Source organism: Arvicola amphibius, chromosome 11, assembly GCF_903992535.2.
Source record: "Arvicola amphibius chromosome 11, mArvAmp1.2, whole genome shotgun sequence".
In the NCBI taxonomy this organism is placed as follows: Eukaryota; Metazoa; Chordata; class Mammalia; order Rodentia; family Cricetidae; genus Arvicola; species Arvicola amphibius.
In genome coordinates, this window is record NC_052057.2 from 44,290,729 (window position 1) to 44,307,012 (window position 16,284).

The window sequence follows — 16,284 nt, forward strand, 5'->3', positions numbered from 1 at the left end:
TTGAATACGTGTTTTTATATGTATAGCAAATTAGGAAGACCACATACACAAAACTTATTTTGAGGTAGTGGGAATTGAACCTAAGGTCTGTGTCCAGACAAACAAGCCCTCCATATCGAGCTACATTCCCAGTCCTCTCTTCACAGTTTAGTTCTGAGCAAGCCTCCTATGTTACCAGCCTGACTGGCCCCATCACAGTGGTAATAACTTCAGAGAAATTACTTAGGATTAATGAGAAGGGTTTCTAGAAAATTTTTCTTTGCAAATATTAGAAAACAGAGAAAATACCGATATCAGAGTCAGGTGAGCATAAATGAATGAGAATAATCAAAATAAGAATGTTTATATTATAAGATGATCATTTTGAGGGCATGTCTATACAAAAGGAATGCCAATGGAGAAATCAAAAGCAAAGTCCAGCTGCGTTAATGTGGTGTGAAAAACTAGGAGATCCTTTTAGGGCAGCTGAGCAAGGAAATGACTGGGCTGGATTCCTCTCGGGGATGTGAGACGGCAGCTTCTAACTGACCTCCTGCAGCACTGTGAGCTAAGGCTGCGACCACAGTTCGCTAGGTGGGACCCAAACCATGAATCTTAGAGAATTTGATGTTCAGAGGTTGTCTTTGCTTTTGTTTTCTGCACTCGTGGTTTTCTTGATAACCTTGACTACTCGGGATGGGCCAGGGTGGGTGTTGAGTGGGAAGGAAGGAAGCCTGAGGCCTGTGGCTGGGCAGGCCTGGTGAGCTCTGGGGTGTGGGGGGAATGACAGCAGGACTAACAGGTCAGGCCTAGCTGGAAGGAGCAGCCATTGGGAGGGGTCGAGAGAGTCCATCCATAGGACTCAGAGCACAGTTGTGGAGTAGGAGAACACCATGCTTGTCTATGCAACTGTGCTGGACTGCACATCTTGACTGAATTCAATGGCCCACATCCAGGCTCTTTGTTTACTAGCACTGAGGAAGGGGTTAAGTTGGCTGGTTTGGGGTCTGAGAGAGGCCTCCATTTCTTTCAGGTGGGGGGCTGATCTTCAGAACTAATAAACAGCTTTGATAGGCATAAAGTCACCGGCTGGAATTTTCCACAGCACCTCTGATATCTTAAGTTCAGATCCCTTAGTTTTTTAGTTTTGTTTTTTTTTACATTATTTTAAACAACTTACAAATTGGCATACAGCATCAGCTTTGCAACTTCTGACCCGAAAACAGTCATGGACAGAAAACATGTTCCATTTCATCACTGTGTGACTGGACAGATGCCACCTTCCCTCTTTGGTAGCAAAGTCTGTATTAACTACTTAGTTCCCTTCTGTGTCAGAGTCCCTGGATGGATAGCTGTTGTCAGTGAGTCACCTGTTGAACACAGAACCTGTGTGTCACTACACTTCAGAATGCTAGAAATACAAAACAGAACCAATCACAGTTCTGGAAGCCTTCCCATGCTACTCATCCCAGAGTTCTGTGTTAAGCCAAAGGGAATCTGTGAGAGGCGAGGTCTCTGAGGAAACTGCAAGTGCTGGGGCAGGGGGTGAGCGGCAAGCACAGGGCTAGGCTGGCTCAGCCACAGGAGAGGCAGCTCGAGTCACCCAAACTGGTCATTTCACTGTAGAGGTGGTAATGGCTTAGTTCCTAAACTCTCTGAGCCTCATCTATAAGAGGTCCACCGCATAGCCTGTATGACGGATAACGGAGACAGCACACATAGCACAAGAAGATAAGTAGCGGCTGCCCATTCTAGAAGAGGTGACATGTGAATTGAGGTTTGAAAAATGAACAGCAATGAATATCAAACTGAGGTGATTTTATTTTCAAGAACAAAGTTTTTGAAGTAACCTAATAAATTATATACCAAAATTTGGAAAGAATCAGTTCCTTCCAGAGGCCTTATATTTGTACAACACTACACCACACAAATTAACAGTAACCCAGATCAGTCATAATAACAAGTATCATGGAAGCATAAGGAAGTCAACAATGACTGGACAGTCTGATCCCTCAAAACAGCAGGCTGACATGTAGCTTCTTCTGACAGCTGACTGGCTCTTGGCATCTAGAGACACTAAACAGCAGAGTTAGCCAGTTGTTCATAAATATCTCTGTACATTATCACACATCTCCAGATCTCTAGAGAATGTGATCTCAGGATAAGAAGCTGTGACAACAATGGCCAGCGACAACTCAGGAAGTATCTTTTAATCACCCCATGATGCAGAAGAAATTAGGAAGCAGCACACTCCTCTCCTTTCTAGACAGTGGAGCTGATGCCGAGTACGAAGTCCTGGCATCTCATCTGCCGCTCTTCTTGTCTACAACAAGACACAATAAGAGACTCAAGACATGCCACACGGATTAGATGGTGGACAGACTGTTGAGTGAGATCTGGCTTATTCCTTAGCAGTAACTTGGGTTCAGACAGGGCACTCTAGCACACTACGTACTAGGTTCAATCCAGCCCCAGATGATGATGGTAGCCATTTGACTCACAGAGAGTGAAACATTACAATTTATAAATTATAGCAGTGAAAACTTGTTTACATGTCTGTGGAAGCATTGCCATACTAGGAGCCAAGAGCCCAAAATGAAAAGACAAATATGAAAATAAAACTAGAGACTAACATCCCTTTTAAATATACATGCAAAAAATAACTTGAGAAGTATTGGAAGACTGGCATGAGATGCATTCTTGGGCTCTAGTACTTGGAAGGCTGAGACAGGAGAATCACAAGTTCCAGACCAACCAAGTGACATAGAAGATCCTGTCTTGAAAATAATAGCAAACAGCTTAGAGTGTAGCTACTGGTGCTGGACATTTCTTTTTGTTGAGGTCTTGGACCGAATACCTAGCACGCACAAACTTGGCATATTGAATCTAATACTATATGAAACTATTTACACAGTAAGACCATGTACCCAGAAAATCAAAGTTGATTTTATCATTGAAAATCAACTGAGGTCATGAATGATTTTTTAATGGAATCAAAGACAAAACTTCATAATCATGCAGAAACAGCATTTAATAAAATCTAACACCTATTTAGAAAATTAGAACTGATGGAAAGAATATATATATTCTGTGTGGTGTGTGTCTGTGTGTGTGTGAGAAAGAGAGAGAGAGAGAGAGAGAGAGAGAGAGAGAGAGAGAGAGAGAGAGAGAGAGAGAGAGAGAGAGAGAGAACATATTAGAGATTTATTAGGGTGGCTTACAGGCAATGGTTTAGCTAGTCTGGCTGTCCCCTGACAGAAAGGAAAGAATCTAGTGGTTGATGGGTTCATGAGACTGGATGTCTCAGCTCAGCCTGTGCTGAAGCCCAGACCCGAGTGTGTTCTAACGGCAACAGAGTAAAGCCTTGACTGCAAGGAAGGTGAACTTGCCAGAGAGAGTGAGGGCAAGCAGGCAAAAAGCAAAAGCTTCCTTCTTCCATGTCCTTCTATGTAGGCTGCCAACAAAAGGTGTGGCCCAGATTTAGGGTGGGTCTTCTCACCTCAAATTATCCAATCAAGGAAATTTCTTCAGAAGCATTCCCAGCTGCTTGTGTTTTAGTTGACTGCAGATGAAGTCAAGCTGACAACCAAAATTAGCTGCCACAAGTCCACCCCTTGTCAGTTTGTCACATTTTGCCATGCCATGCATAATTTACAAATAGAAACAACAACCAGGCCATAATTACACCTAACATGATGTAACTCCCATGAACATTCACAAAGTACCCCATGTACATCTGCAAATGAATTATATATTTTAGAATAGGTGCCAGTGTCCCTTGAGGGACATTCTTTAAGTGTCTTATAACTTAAATATGGCAGCCATTGCTATTATATCAATTGATGTTACACTACATGATAAAGAAATAGAGAGGAAAACCCCACAAATATATGGTTTGTTTGTGTGTGTGTGTGTGTGTGTGTGATACACTCAGCATGTCTTGGATTTTAGAGGCTTGACCCATCCCTTCATTCCTTTAGAGTCTGAGTTCTTTGTCAGCTAGCTTGGATCGCATTGTTGCAATTTCCCATTGACTTTAATCTCAGGATATTTTAACACCAAGAGAGACTCCCTGATGGACCACCTTCATTCTAAACATAATCTTCCTTACCTTCTTTGTGGAGAAGCAATCCAGTTCCTCCCAGAAGTCTGAATCAATCACCCCATCCTAACACTGATACTCCTTTTTTAGCCCAAAGTGACTAGGGGGATGTCTGAGCTTCCAGTTCAATGAAATGTTTAGTGTGTCTCCAGGCAGGAGTGCTCACCCATCCAGAGCTAAACTTCCAGGCCATCCAAACTCAAGATCATGGAAACAAGAAGCAAAAAGTTTCATGCTGGGTCACTGGGGTAATAGTGAGTGCAATGAACCCCATTTTCACCCCTGCATCCCTGGACCCCATGAGTCCTGACTAGAAGGAAAACTATACTGTATATTGGACGTTGATTCAAAGAATATACAGCCTGCTTGAGACCCTGCCACAGCCCTCCAGGCCACTGCCACCTAAATGGTGCTGTACCTGTGTTTTCCAAAGGTCATTCCACTGTTGTATCAAGCCAGCTGCTTTCAGATGCTGGGGAATATGGTAAGCAGGAGATTCCACGAGCGAGGGTTCACTGTGGCGCTTCTCTGGCTGTGAAGTGAGTTCCTCGGTCAGAAGCAATACCGTCTGGGATACCATGATGATGGAAGAAACATTCTGTAAGTACACAGATGGTGGTTTAGGCAGAAGTAGGACATGCAGTAAAGGCAAATCAACAATCAGAAGAAATTGTCTACTCCAGTAAGGACAGAGCATTGTCCTTTCCACAGAGGAAATGCTCCAATGTAGTCAACTTGCCACCAGGTCACTGGCTGGTCACCCCAGGGAATGATGCCATATTTGAGGTTCAGTGCTGGTGTCTGTTCTTGGCAGATCTGGCGCTTAGCAGCAGCTGTAGCTAGGCCAGCCTTGCTGAGTGAGTGTTGTCCATGTTGTTGAGCCCACGCATAACCTCCATCTGCCACCATGACCACTTTGTTCATGGGCAACTGGGAAATTGTGACTAAGGTGACCAGGGAAGAGACTGGCTGTCCAAAGAAGGGGTCATCCTATCTACTTGATTACTGAACTCCGCCTCAGCAGGTCACCTTTTAATGAGCATTTAAATGGCACATAATCATCTTCACATCCTTTGCCCATTGAGAGAGATCTGTCCACATACTGTTTCCCCAGATGTCTTTCTCACCCGTTTTCCATTCATGCTCTTTCCAAGTCTCTGGCCATCCCCCCAGCCAGTCCATTGACTACAGCCCATGAATCAGTAAACAGTCACACATCTGGCCATTTCCTCTTCCAAGAGAAACATACAGCCATGTGTACTGCCTAAAGTTCTGCCCACTGCAAAGGTTTCCCTTCGCTGGTGTCTTTCAGAGTTGTCCCAGAAATGGTTTGTAATACTGCAGCTGTCCACTTCTGAATGGTGCCTGCATAGCATGCAGAACCATCAATAAAACAGACCCTAGCCTTTTTTCCCCCCTCAGACAACCCCTGAAACCTAAGGTGCATAGTTGGGAGCAGAAGGCCCTGTAACAGGAGTAGAACCCATAGGTGTCGGAACATGGTCCAAGAATGTAGTGGGAGATTTCTGAGTGCTTGTGAGAATACTCCAAGAAAACAAGAGTCTTAGGACCTCAATTTCTTTAAAAACATGAAATTGTTTCTTGTATTGTGCTTTCATGTCCCCCCCCCCTCCAGGTGTAGCAGATAGGAGTGAGTCTACTTCAGATTATTCATTACAGCTGGGTGTGGTTATTTGTTTACATGCCTCTGCGGGAGAACATGTTATTAGTCAGCTTGCCCTTGTGATTGTACTTATGTGACTTACGTGACTCTTTATCCTTAAAGTGTATATTGTCTGATGTTCTGAATAAAGTTGGCTATTGCATGAGACTTTAGTCCGCCTCATTTCTTGCTTCCATTCTCCCAGGCCCCACCACTTCTGAGTGCTAGATAGTAGGCATTTGGGCAATAGATTCATGTAACTTTCTTTTTCCCTCAGGATCACATATATACCACTTCAATTTAATAACAGATTGCTGCTGTGTATATCCTACTTTATGGCTTGGTAGGTCGGATAATACCCAGCTTGGGTTGCAGAATAACTTGGTGGCCCATTGGCAAACGTTCAGTTTCCACTAAGGCCCAAGTGCAACCAAGAGCTGTCTCTCAAAGTGGGACTAGTTGTCTCCAGATGATGGTAGAGCCTTGCTCCAAAATTCCAAAGGTCTCTAATGTGATTCATCTATAGGAGCCTTCCAAAGGCTCCAAACAGCATCTTTATCTGCCATCGACACTTATAATACCACTGAATCTACTGGACCGTATTGTTCAAGTGTTAGAGCAGTCTGCACAGTGCTTGGACTTTTTGAAGAGCCTTCTCCTGTTCCAGGCCCCACACAAAGCTAGTAACTTTTTGAGTCACTTGGTTTATAGGCCAGAGTAACACACCCAAGTGTGGAATGTGCTGCCTCCAGATCAAAATGAGCCTAAATATTCTGTGTCTTTCTTGATAGTGGGAGGTGCCGAGTGCAATAACTTTTTCTTCTCCTTAGAAGGAATATCTCTCATGTCCCACACAACTGGACTAAGAACTTACTTAGGATGAAGGCTCTTGAATTTTGGTTGGATTTATTTCCCATTCTCTGATTGTCATATGTGTTACCAACAACTCTAAAGTTGTTACTACCTCCTGCTCATATAGACCATTCGTCATAATGTCATCAATACGGTGGACCAGTGTGATATTTGTGGGAGAGACAGAGACCATAACTATCCCTTCAAGCTGTGTTATGACACAGGGCCAGAGAGTTAATATAGCATTGAAGTAAAACTATAAAGGTATAAAGCAAATTGCTTCTGGTGGTCTGTACAAACAGGTATAGAGAAAAAGGCATTTTCTAGACCAGTAGTTGTATGTCATGTTGTCTTTTGGGGGGGGGGGGGGCTGCCATCCAGCTTCCAAAAAATTCACACAGTCTTATTATTATAAATGCCTGGCCTTTGCTTGGCTTGTTTCTAGCCTGCTTATTTATTTATTTATTATGTATACAATATTCTGTCAGTGTGTGTGCCTGCAGGCCAGAAGAGGGCACCAGACCTCATTACAGATGGTTGTGAGCCACCATGTGGTTACCGAGAATTGAACTCAGGACCTTTGGAAGAGCAGGCAGTGCTCTTAACCGCTGAGCCATCTCTCCAGCCCCTAGCCTGCTTTTCTTAAATTACCCCATCTACCTTTTGCCTCTGGACTTTTCCCTTTTCTTACTTCTGTAATCTGACTTTCACTCTTACTCTGTGGCTGACTCCTTTTCTCTCTCCTTGATCTCTCTTGTTCTCTCTTGCTCCTTCTTCTTTTCCTGCCAGATTTCTCCTTTATTCTCTCTACTGCAGCCCTGACTCTCCTTTCTCCTGCCTCACTATTGGCCATTCATCTTTTTATTAGGACCATCAGGTGATTTAGGCAGGCAAAGAACCACAGCTTCACAGAGTTAAACAAATGCAACATAAGAGAATGCAACACATCTGCATCATTAAAACAGATTTTCCACAGCATAAACTAATGTAATACATCTTACTCTTCCACAATATCGTGTACCTGGAAATGGGTTAATTTGCTCAATGTAGATACCACATCTGGTAGCAGTTAAGAGTTGCTGCCTATGTTTGTGATGATCAGCTGTCCCTCGCCACGGCCCATTTATATCCTGCACAGGCCAGTCGGACAGCAGAAGGGGCATGTGCTGGGAACCACCATCCCTGCAGCTTTCAAGTCTTTGATGCGGCACTCATCTCTACAATTCCTCCAGGTTCAATATAGTCTATGGCTCACTCTTTTCCCTAGTAGAGGGAATTCAGATGGCTTCCGGTCTTTCCAACCACAATAGCCCTTACTTCACCCCACAGGCCAGGGAACCGGTGTGGGAATTTTGCCAACTCGTAGTTCTATCCATTTCAATTATATATTCTGAAATTGGGGAATAACCGCAGGCTTAGCTCTGAGACCCACTGGAACCAAAACTCCTCTAAACACTGGACCTCCTTAAGCCCCCCTTCAGCTGGAGCGTCCCGGTGCTGCTTAAGGTTTCCCCGAATCAGCAGTTTCAAACCAGTGTCCAGTAGACCCCGGAAAACAATTGCTGCCTTTCCCCAAGTGTACGGCTCTCCTTGTAAAGGTCCTAGGTCCCTACAGGGAAGGATGGGAGAGAGGCTAACAATAAAAATCCTTTTGGAGTTGGGAGTAGAGAGCTTTTGAGACAGAGTTTCTCTATGTATTGCTGGCTGTCCTGGAACTCACTCTGTAGACCAGGCTGGCCTTGAACTCACAGAGATCCTCCTGCCTCTGCCTCCCAAATTCTGGGATTAAAGGTGTGCACCGCCACCATCTGGCTAATGATAAAACTCTTAGAGATTTTAGCAAGGTCTTTCCTCAGGCAGACCTGGCCATCCCTTCACTTAGGGAGTTTTGGGTCTGCAGACTGGCCCAAGTCTGGAAATTGGCTTACAGGCCAAATTCTTTCATACTATGATCCAGTGTAGTCTTCTTCCATTTGCTCCAGAATTTTTCTGCTTATAAAATTAAACAAAAATGTAGTGGACTTACCTGTTTGGCTCTTGGAAACACCATGACTTATTAGCCAACACCAAAGGTCCATACAAATCATGCCACCATAAATAGTACTCTGCCTGTGCTGCCTATTAAGATAAATACAGTCACCTTGCCTTTGACAACGCATTGCTGCCACCCTGCTACGCTGGACCCAATTAACCCATCATATGTATTTAATTCATCCATCTGAGCACCGGCATCTCTAACCCTCAGGTCCGGCACAAGGAAAAGCGCCACCAGAAAGAAGCTCTTGCGATGTGCTGATGCCCCCTCACTATTTGGGTCTTATAGGATTGGTGAAGGGAATGCTTGTGGGCCTTCTCATGGTGGGCGGTAAGGTTTCACACACCACACCCACGTTGTCACTGTTGTTTCCTGGAGCTTTCAAATCCCTTCATCAGTCCTAAACCAAGCCACATCAGGCATCTCCAGCTCCCATTCAATAGGCCGTCTTTTGATAAATGCTTCAACCAACCAATAACTCAAACCTTTGGACACCTTAAAAAAAAACTGATCAATCTTCTATATTAAACTGAGAATCTCCACTCAGTGTGATGGCCAATCTTGGTTGTCAACTTGACTCCATCTGAAATCATCTAAAGCATGCACCTGAGGAACTTTCTTTATTGGATTTTTTGAGGTAAGAGGAACAACCCTAAATCTGGACCACACAGAAGGACATGGAAGGGGAAAACTTTCCAGTTTTATCTGCTTCCCCGCGCCCCCTCACTGCCACGTTCATCTATCGTGCTGCTGAGACATTACTTCTGGGCATTGGAACCTCCTTCGTTGAGATTTCAACACAGACCGAAGAACAAGTAAGACTTTGAGTCCTGTAAACTGAACAGCGACTGGATTATTGGCATCTCCTTTGGGAGTCGGTCATTGCTGAACTAGCTGGATTGTGCAGCCTGTGAGTCACTCTCATAGCTCCCCAGCCCCCGTCTGTGTGTATTCAGTTAGTGCCAATCCTCCAGAGAACCCTGACTAATGCTGATTGTGGTACCAGAAGTGGGGTGGGTCTTCTCACCTCAAATGATTCAATCAAGAAACCATAGTGTGGCAGCCGCTTGTGTTTTTGGTTGATTCCAAATGTAACCAGCTTGACAACCAAGATTAGCCATCACAGCTACTTTTTACAGTAAAAATGATAATAAAAGGAAACGCCATGCTTTACAAAGGGCACTAAGAAAAGTCCTAGCACCAACATCACACTTCCTGGTGGATGAAACCACAAAACCACACCACAAACCTGAGTGCATCTCCCTACAGCGGCAAGAAGAAGAGGATGTCTGGTACCACCCTTTGTGTTCATCTAGTTCCCACTGCTGTAACAATAGAGTTAAGGTTAGCGTATTAAGGTTCTCTAGAGAAAAAGAACGAATAGAACAACTCTATATATTAAAGTACTGAGGAACAAATTTAACAAATTAAGTGCAAGACTTATAATCTGACAATGAAAAAAATTGCTAGAAGTTAAGGGTGATGCAGGCCAATGTTATCCCACACTCATGAATACGCAATGTTGCTGACATAGTTCATTCCCCCCAGATTAATTTTCTGGCTCGATATAGTTTCCTACCAATATCTTAGTATGATTTCTAGAAATTGATAAGGTGAATCTATGAAAGGTTTATATGAAAATTTGAAGGACCTGAACTAGCCAACACAACTTGGAAAAACTCTAACCGAGTTCGATGACTTATGTTTCCATATCGTGGATCTTATTAATAAAGCTGTAGTGACCCAAACATTTTAGTAATATAAAGACAGACAAGAATCAATTGCCCATAACTGAGAATTCCCAAATAAACTTTTACATTTATGTTTAATTGATTTTCAACAAAAGGATCCAGGCAACTCAGTGGGAAAAATAACATTCAACAAATGTTGCTGGGACAACTGGATTTCAAAGAATTAATTCAATTTTTCTTTGTGCTTTAATAAAATAAATAAAATATGGATTACAGGCTGAAGGTAAGAGCTAAATCTATGAAACATTAGGAGAAAACAGAAGCATTTGCTCATAGTTTGGTGAGTTCTTAGAAATGACACAGAATCACAATTTATATAAAAAAGACTTACCAAAATTTAAAAAAAAAAATACACACACACTTCCAAAGAGAGCAGTAGCTCAATGAAAAGATGAGTCACTGAGCACAGGAAGCACCTCCCTTGAGTTATCTCTATCCTGTTAGATAAAGGATGCCCAGACTATGTAAAGAATTCTTGCAGGCAAAAGGTTAGAGACTCAGCCTTTAAATGGACAGGAGTTGAGTAGACATTTCACCAAGAAAGGTACCTGAGTGGCTAACAGGATATGAAAAAGTGTTCATCATTAGTTGCTAAGGAATAAAATCCCCATAAGACTCCATTACTTGCCCATCAGAAGGGCTGTGGAGAACATTCCTTGTTCTGTGAAGGGAGGGAGTTAGACTGCATTGTTACCTGCTTTGTGAGTGTAATGAAGTGCCCGGATACACAAGAAACAATAGTGCTTAACTGCTGATGGAGGTGGAACTGGGTGGGTGGATTATTCCCTACACTTATTTAATTTCAAATGATATTTTCATTCTTTGAGAATTTGTATATGTGTACCATGTATTTTGAACATATCCACCCCCTCTGCCCATTTGAACTTTCCCTGGATCCCTTTCCACCACATCTTCTCAACTCCATTATCACCTCCTAGTCCTCCTCCACCTTCTCCTCCCAACCCAGTGTGCCCATCAGTGCTGCCTACATGCACGTGTGTGGAGCCATCCACTGGCACATGGGCAATCTGTCAGTAAACAGACGTCCTCAAAGTGGGATGCTCCCTCCCAGAGCACCACCCACTGCCAGTAGCTTATCAGCCCGTGGTGAGGTCTCTGGAGCCCCTCCCTAGCCTTGCTGTTGTTCCGCTGCCTCACGTGTGCAGGCAACTACGGCTGTGGTAAGGTAAGCTTGTGAACGCAGCTGTCACATCATGTCTACCAGGCACCATTTTACACAATTTCCCCCACCCTTTAGCTCTTAGGCTTCCCTCCCTCTCTTCCATGATGTTTTCTGACCTTGTAGGACAGAGTTGATATAAACGATCCATTTAGGATTAATCACTCGGTCACTTATTCTCAGCACTCCGACAGTTATGAGTCTCTGCATTAACTATTACCCCCTATAAAACACTTCTCTCACAGAGGCCGAGAGCAGAACAGATCTATGGGTATAAGCATAAATATTAAAAGGTAGTTTGACAGTATGACCATTTAGCAAAACAAAGTGGTGAGTCCTCCCCTAGAGCCTATGATTTCCCCAGCCATACACGGCATTTTGTCCAGCTTTACTGATATAAGCGAGGGCCATCTGGGAAGAAAGAATTTTAATTAAGAGAATGTCTCTATAGCATTGGCCTATAGGCAAGTCTACAGGGAATTTTCTTGATTAATATTTGATGTAGGAGGGCCCAGATCATTGTGAGCAGTTACACCCCTGGGCAGGTGGTTTTGGGGTATAGAAAAAAAACTGATAGCCAGGCGGTGGTGGCACACGCCTTTAATCCCAGCACTCAGGAGGCAGAGGCAGGCGGCTCTCTGTGAATTTGAGGCCAGCCTGGTCTTCGAGAGCTAGTTCCAGGACAGGCCCAAAGCTTGACCTCTGCATCAGTTCTTGCTTCCAAATTCTTCCCTTGAGTTCCTACCCTGAGTCCTCCAGATGATGTGGTGACAAGCTATACAATGAAATAAACCCCTTTCTCCCCAACTTGGTTTCGGTCATGGTGTTTTATCACAGAACTAGAAACCCTAAGACAGTACCAGGCATGAATCTTCTTTTGTAGGACAGGCCTTAACTCTTTAAAAAAAAAAAAAGATGATTATGCTCTAATCATTGCCATTCCTATAAATCGTTGTGCCTCTGTTTTATCAGAAGGTATTGCCTGGCATATCAGTGTTGTGGCACAGAGGGTCCAGCTCTGGGTAAGATGATTTTTTTTTCTTCCCATGGTCTTCGGACCTTATGAAAGCTAGCCAGGAAGGAAGAGGCTTTCTGATCATTTCTAGATGAATTTCTCTGTCCTGAAACCAAAACGTGTGTTAGCTTCAATTATAGGATCTTACCCTCTGGTTCTGGTGGGCAGCCAAGAGCAATGACCATAGCGTGTGCTGATTTGGAAGTCTCTAGGGCCTCCTTGATCTACAGCTTGCAAGGCGTGTCCCATGTCTGCTGATGAGGTTGTCTTTTGGGGACAGTATCGTCCACTCATGCTGTGTACTATCATTCAAGTTCCCTTTTTAAAAATATTTTTATTAGCTTATGATGTTGTGTGTTTCCATATAGCTTTTCATATATTCTTTCTCCCTTAAATTACTTTTATTTGGGTATTTTAAAATAGCAATAGGAAAATAGCTAACACAGGGTTTGTGTTAGGGATTAACCCCGGACCATACACAGACTAACCACATACTCTCCTACTGAGCTACACTACCTAACTCCTCGAGAAATATTTCCAACCTAATCTAAAGGCTTAATAATGCAATGATGAGGGTTGTTATGTATGAATAATTGAGTTGACTATAAGGGAAAGATGGCATTTACATTATCGCCCGAGTGCATACTGTGGTAACTAAGGCACTCTAATTCCTGAAGCCGTGAGACAAATGTCTGGTGATGAAGGTAGACTGGGAATCCCATAGCCCAGAGGAACAGTGCCCTCTGAGACATTTTCCCAGGACATTGCAGGGTCCTGGGGAAAGGGCAAGATGCCTCCACACAGCCAATGGATTAGAGCTTTGAGCAGGGCTGCCAGGGGGCTCTGCGGGACTTAAAAGTCTACTATCATGGCTGTAACCTGTGAGCAAAAGTGTGTTCAGCAGGAGAGGAGTGTTGTGCGAAGGCCACCTGTTTGTTCCCAGCTGCTCAGCCCTGAAATAATCACACAGAAACCATCTTATTTGCAATATTGTTTGGCCAATAGCTATAAGCGTATTTCTGGCTAACTCATATCTTAAATTAACCCATCTCCATTGATCTGTATAGCGCCACGAGGCTGTGACTTACCAGGTAAAAGTTCTGGCATCTGTCTCCAGTGGCCTACATGGCTTCTCCCTGACTCTGCCTTCTTTCTCCCAGCATTCAGCTTAGTTTTCCCTGCCTACCTAAATTCTGTCTTGTGTAGGCCTAAGACAGTTTCTTTATTAACCAGTGGTATCCACAGCTTACAGAGATGAATCCCACATCTGAGGAGTCATGACCAAAGGTTCCTTCCTTGCACTGGGCATTGTGGCAGTTTGGGAAGGGTTAGGTGTGTCCTTGTTAGAGAAGGTGTGTTTCTTGGGTTGGGCTTTGGTTTCAAATGACCCTCACGATTTCAGTACTCACTCTGCCTCTTGCATGCTGACCAAAAGATGAACTCTCAGCTGCTGCGCCTGCAACCATGTCTACCTGCCTGCTGCCATGCTCCCCAGCATGATGGCCATGGCCTCTATTCCTCTGAAACTCTAAGACCCATATAACTTTTCTTTTTATGTTGTGTTGGCCATGGTGTTTATTACAGCCAGAGAGAAGTATCTAATGCAGGCACAAAGCAAAGCACCTGGAGGCCTCCATCTCTTCTCCTCTCGCACGTAATTCAAACCACATTTTCCGTCTTCCTGAAAATTGTAAGCACTGTATAAAAATCTAGAAGTGCTTCTTGAGGTCCTCTGATGAAAGGTGCAACACAAGCCAAGCGTTGTTATGAACCTTGCAAGCAGGTCAGGGAGCGAGTGATGCTACCACTTCTGACATCCCCGAGGGTTTTGTTTTGAGGGTTAAGCACAGCATGTGTACAAGAGCAGGAAGAGCTGACAGTGAGAAAAGGCAATGAGTTCAGCTACAAGCCAGCCCTACTCTGTTGTCCAGAGAAAGGATTGATGTCCCCACACTGAAGCCAGACACAACAGCTTCCCTCCCATGACAGCTATGGGTGTGCTACAGCTAACAGGCAGATAGAACAAATCCAGGCCCAGTCTTCAGGCCAGAGATGAGCTGCCCTTGGTGTCGACATACTGAGATCCCTTTAGCTCACAGATTCCAGTGACATGCCAGCCTAGCAAACATTGGAGGCTTTTATACAGAGTCATCTAATCTCCTGTGATTGACAGGTGTCATGGTGTCACTGGAATAGACTAGAGACAAAGGGGGAAGAGAAGGAACTGGCTGATGCATGTTTAACCAAGGCTCATCATCACCCAAGAACCTGATGCTTGCAAGAGCAACCAGCCAGGCTGAACTTAGCTCCCTTTTCCAGCCCTGACCCTTCTTTCCTCTCTTTGTGTGGGCCCCAGAGCCTTGTTCATGCTGGGCTAGCATTCTACCCATGAAAAACACCTCTAACCCAGAAGAACTTTTAAATTAAGGACATGTAGCTGGGTATTGTGTTTCAAGCCTGTAATCCCAGCATTTGGGAGACTGAAGTAGAAGAACTGCTATGAGTTCAAGGCCAGCCTGGGGTACAACAGAGAGATCCTGTCACAAAACAAATACAAGAATAGTAGCTCATACTTGTAATCTTGACCCTTGGGTGCAGAGACAGAGGACTGCTGCAATTTCAAGGCCACTTGGTCTGTGTTGTGTAACAGTTTCCTTCCAGATTGAAGCATTCTGACCTCCGGGGAATCTCCTTAAACAGGGAGGTTGCATAACTCAAAGTGGCTTCAGGAAGTTCCTGAAACTGACCAGATTCACAAGGCCCCTTCCTGCCAGAGTAAGCAATAAAAGCTGAGAGTTACTCTCAGACTGTCTAATTTAAACTGCAAAGTCTGTCAAACAAGCCAGTGTGCTAAGAAAACAATGACATCAGAACTGTTGCCTAAAAACAAACAAAACAAACAAAAAACCAGAAGTCAGCCTGGGAGAGCTTTAGACTAGAGTCATTTGGAAAGGACACCCTCCAACCTGTTGAGCTCTATGTAGACTGTGCAGAGTGCTTCAGGTTCCTAGTTTTTGTGGTCTGGGAAGGGCCTTGATGATGCAGCTGTCTTTGCGTCATTTCTGCTCCTGGAAGTAACCCCTCACCATACTTCTATAACCCCTGTAAAACTCATTGGTTCACCAAGTCTGACTTTGGTGGTCTCTGTGCTTTGGTCTGTACTGGGATTCCTATCTAGAGTGAGCAGCTGTGTAAGCTGCATCCCCCAGGAAGTATTTTGCCACACAACAGTTTACACAGTGAGTTCAGGCCAGCAAGGACAACAAAGCAAGACCCCGTCAAGATGTGTATATACCAACGTTTGTCTTCCCGACTCAGCCCCCAACCTTAGGCCCTGCCTCTGGTCTCCTCTGGACAGCCTCCACATTCTCCAAGGTGAACTTGGAATTGTGCACAACTATAGAACTTGTAAACTGTAAGCTGTTAGGAAGTCTCCAGCAGCCCCCAGCACCAGGTACAGATGGAGGCACAAGAAGCGTTTGCCTCCGTGGGCAGCAGCTTCCTTGTCTGTTGTCCAGTCTGTGCTGGAGCACTCTTCCCCAAACACTGTGCTTTCCTGTTTTCTCCTAGCTTCAGCTAGTCCCGATGCCTGGTGTCCTGATACTACCTGCCATCTCTTTTCTCTGTGCGGCAAGTGGCTGGCCTTTAAAGCTCAGTCAAAATGTTACTCCTTCTCTCACAGTCTTGGTCTCCACAGTAAATAAACT

At 44.2% G+C, this 16,284-nt stretch overlaps 1 long non-coding RNA gene across 1 annotated transcript; it reads right to left on the reverse strand.

Annotated features, from left to right (window-relative positions):
• Positions 1-1,776: 1,776 nt before the first annotated feature.
• Positions 1,777-13,627, reverse strand: LOC119826436. Its single transcript, XR_005287421.1, has 3 exons — positions 12,726-13,627; positions 4,500-4,679; positions 1,777-2,302 (listed from the first exon to the last, which is right to left on the reverse strand). It is a non-coding gene; the product is annotated as an uncharacterized LOC119826436 (long non-coding RNA).
• Positions 13,628-16,284: the final 2,657 nt, after the last annotated feature.